Consider the following 4,242-nt stretch of genomic DNA (forward strand, 5'->3'; position numbering starts at 1 on the left):
AAGCCAGGCTGGTAGCCCATGGGATGGATCAGCAGGGTCCACGGCCATGGATGGCTGCTCCTCCAAGAAATCCTGCAGAAGGACCAAAATCCCCACGGCTGGGCTTAAATGGAGCCCTTGGGCCACGGGCAGGGGGTGGTGGGGGGGCCCAAGTGGAGATGGTCGGGGTTGTTAACGACTGGAAGTGCCCTCAGCCTCCAAAAGTGTTTTTAGGGTGGCTGAAGGGGTTCAGCACATCTCGAAGGGGGTTCAGGATGTCTCCAACGGGCTTCGGCATCTCTTGAAGGAGTTCAGCACGTCTTGAAGGTGTTAGGCACATCTCCAAGGGGTTCGGCTCATCTTGAAGGGGTTCAGGACACCTCCAAAGGGGTTCAGCATGTCTCGAAGGAGCTCAGCCTGTCTTGAAGGAGTTCAGCACATCTTCTCAGGGGTTCGGCACATCTCCAAGGAGTTCAGGATGTCTCCAACGGAGTTCAGTGTGCCTTGAAGGCGTTAGGCACATCTCCAAGGGGTTCAGGACACCTCCAAAGGGCTTTAGCATGTCTTGAAGAAGCTCAGCATGTCCTGAAGGGGTTCAGGAGATCTCCAGGGGGTTCAGGACATCTTCAAAGGGGTTCGGCACATCTTGAAAGGTTTCAGGATGGCCCCAGTAGGGTTTAGCATGTCTTTAATGGGTTCAGCACATCTCCAAGGGCTTCAGGACATCTCTAAGGGGTTCAGATTGTCTCCAAAGGGGTTCAACACATCTCAAAGGAGCTCAGCATGTCTTGAAGGGGTTCAGCACGTGTCCAAGGGGTTCAGCACATCTTTAAGGGGTTCAGCACAAGCTCAGCATGTCTCCAAAGGGGTTCGTCACATCTCCAAGGGGTTCACCACTTCTCAAAGGGTCTTGGCCGCTTCCCAGGTAGCTCCCTGGGGAGATGCAAGCAGCACCAGCACCTTGGAGGAGGCATCAGGGAGGAAGAGCAGGCCCCCTCCTCCCATGCCATGGGTTGGGGGACGGCTGAGCACCCCAAGTCAAGTACAAGACCCCAGGGCACACTGCTCCCTCAGCCACTCTCCCCATGCCCACCCTGGGGACAAGGAGCCGGCGTTGGCCCCATCAGCCCCCTCCATGGGCCAGAGACCCCTGGGGACAACCCCATTTTGGGGTTCAACCCAGGGACACCCCCCCCTCCCCTCCGAGCCCTCCTAGAGTTGGCTTTGCCGGAGCAGAAGGTTCTGAGGAAACATCTGCGGGGTGGGGGAACGGTGCCAGGAGGGGAACGGGTGGGGTCTTTATTTTTAGATCGATATTAAATTTCTGTTGTCTTAATTAAATTGCTGCCGGGGCTGGGGGGAAAGGGGTCGGCATGGAACATGTCTATGTTCCTACTTTTCTTTGGGAAAGGTTTTAATGAATAAGCGTCTTAATAAATGCATGAAAAGAAGACGTAAGAATTATTTTTTTTTAATGCTGGAAAGCCAGTTACAAGTTAATTGTGGTGGCTGGGCTACAGGATAATTATAAAAGTGGAACAAAATTGAATAAATCTGAAGTCTTAATCTGGGGAAAAAAAAAAAAAAAGAGGATGAAAAGAGGTATGGGGGAGCAACATCGAACCACAAGATGCTTCCTCCATAGCGGAGCATGAAAGCAGGTCTTCAGTGAGCAAAAGGAGGTGCTGCTTCTTTGAATGAATAGTCAATATATGGGAATAAAACCTCTTTATTTTTTTTGTTAGGACAAAAAAAAAAATAATCTGAAAAATCTGACGAGTATAAGCCGAGAAGCTTAAAAACCTGGCAAGAAAATGGCCGTAGAGAATAGTAAAATGATAAAGCTGCCGTGTCCTGCCTCCTCCGCGGGAGCGAGAGCCGCAAAGGCGTTTCTGGCACGCCAAAGATTTGCCTGCAGCGTCCTCCTGACCCCAAAGGTTTCCCATGGGTCGCTCCCTGAAGGGCAAACCCCGACCGCTCCGCCGAATGCCTAAAATAGCCGGCGAGGTAAAGCCATACTGGGAGGGGGGTGACAAGTCCTGCCCAGGAGCAGCTGCAGAAGTTGCTCCTGTCTTGGGTTTCTCCACGTGACACCAAGACGAGCCCGTCTCTTTGTTCCTTACAGCTCCGGAAAGTCAAACACAACGATGGACTCTCCGATCAACCCAACATCCCTATGAACAGGGCAACCACGCCGCTCCTGAAGCATCTCCTCCATCTCCTGCCTCACCTGGAATCATGGAGAAGAGTTTGGTTCCATCGAGGTTTTGGCTCCACCAAGGTTTTGGCTCCATCGAGGTTTTTGGCTCCATCGAGGTTTCGGCTCCACCAAACCCTCCTTACAAGGCACCGTGAAGCAATTTCCATGCCCCCTTGGGACCTTCTGTGTCCCACCTCATCTCAGGGATAGAGACCCCCAGTCCTTGCAGCACATGGACCACCCCGTACAGCTGAGGCGGCTGTGGAGACCCTCTCGCCGAGGGAAGGACCATCCCGTGCCCCAGAAGACGTAGAGCTCCAGCACACATGGTGCTGTTCCTTCGTGCGTGTGGGGTGGCCTCTTGCACCCCTGGGATCTGCAGCCAGGTCCTCCCGACAGCTCCAAAACTGGGGGAATCTCGCCCCATGTGCCTGCCAACATCGCCTAGGACTTGGGGACACCTCACCATGATGGCCATCACCCAGGACTTTGTGGATCTGATGGCCCCAAAGGCTTAGAGAGTCTGGAAAACCCACCTGGACATCATTTTTCCCACTCATCCTGGTGGATCTCCAGGGGTTTTTTGGTGGAAACACCAGAAGGAATAAATCAGAGGTGCCCTACGCTTCTTGGGTTTGAGCACCAGCCCCCAAAATCCCATTGAGCTCCTTCTCCCTGCCCAATTTTGGGGTGATCTGGGTGGGAGGGGGAGGGCTGCTGCCTGACACCCACCACCATCAAGCCAGGAAAGGTGTCACTCGCTTCCTCCGTCCTTAGTGGGAAAGCTGGAGCTCCTGGTGACGGATGAGGGAGGAAGTCTCACTGAAGCTCTTCCTGCAGCTCAAGCAGGTGAAGGTCTTCTCCCCGGTGTGGGTCCTCTGGTGCCGGTGCAGATGAGAGAGGCGTCCAAAACCCTTCCCGCACTCACGGCTTCTGTAGGGCTTCTTCTCGGTGTGGATCCGCTGGTGGGCGATGAGGTTCGAGCTATCATTGAAGCTCTTCCAGCACTTGGGGCAAGCATAGGACTTCTCACCCTCATGGGTCCTCTGATGGGAGAGGAGGTGGGAATGGAGGCTGAAGGTCTTCTCGCACTCGGCACAGCCGTAGGGTCTCTCCCCGGTGTGGATCCGGCGGTGCTTGGTTAAGTCCGAGCTCTGGCTGAAGATCTTCCCGCAATGGGCGCAGGTGTAGGGCTTGTCTCCGGTGTGGGTCTTCTGGTGGATCAGGAGGACGAACCTATAGGTGAAGCTCTTCCCACACTCAGGACATCCGTAGAGTCTCTTTCCAGTGTGGACCCGCTGGTGGGTGAGAAGGTTGGACCTCTGGTTGAAGCTCTTCCTGCAGTGGGGACAGCTGTAGGGTCACCTGTGGGTGTGGGTACGTCGGTGGGCGATGAGGTGGGAGCTGCGCCCGAAGATCTTTCCCCCACTCAGAACACTTGTAGGACTTCCCACCGGTGTGGACGTGCCGGTGGGTGGCCAGGGATGATCCACAGGGAAAATTTCTCCCACCCTCCCCGCAGACGTCACCATCTCCTGCGATGGGACCCCCTGTCCGTGCACGGTTCCCCATCCTACCACCCCTCGTCTCCTTCTCTACCCATTTCCCAGTCCCGGGTCCTTTTTGGGGCATCTTCATCCTCTCACCGCCTCCATCCTCCTCACCAGCCGTGGTCCCATCACCTGCAAGAACAGATGTGCGGATGCGGGGGTCCCAAGGCGTCCCACCAAGGCCCCCGCACGTCCCCAACGGATGGAAGTTTGGAGTCAAGACCCGGAGATGATCCATCCATCCAACCAGCCAGCTCAAGCAAGGTCTTCTAGACCCATGTCCATGACCTTGAGTATCTCCAAGGGTGGATCACCTCCAGGAAGCCTCTTCCAACCTTCTTCCATCATGGAATCTCTCAAGGTGGAAGGGAGCCGTAAGGATCGTCATGTCCAACTCCTTGCAGGAGGACAGTGCCCCAAAAATAAGCGTTGTTTTTTTAAGGTTTAAGCAAAATGTGATGGTTTGTGGGTTGGTGGTTTTTTGTTTTTTTTTTCCTGATTTGTGCCCGGATT

General features: G+C 54.6%; 1 pseudogene; it reads right to left on the bottom strand.

Annotated features, from left to right (window-relative positions):
* Window positions 1-2,952: 2,952 nt before the first annotated feature.
* Window positions 2,953-3,751, bottom strand: LOC104159182 (annotated as a pseudogene).
* Between the last annotated feature and the right edge of the window lie 491 nt (window positions 3,752-4,242).

This window comes from Cariama cristata, unplaced genomic scaffold (assembly GCF_000690535.1).
Source record: "Cariama cristata isolate BGI_N322 unplaced genomic scaffold, ASM69053v1 scaffold23863, whole genome shotgun sequence".
Classification (NCBI taxonomy): Eukaryota; Metazoa; Chordata; class Aves; order Cariamiformes; family Cariamidae; genus Cariama; species Cariama cristata.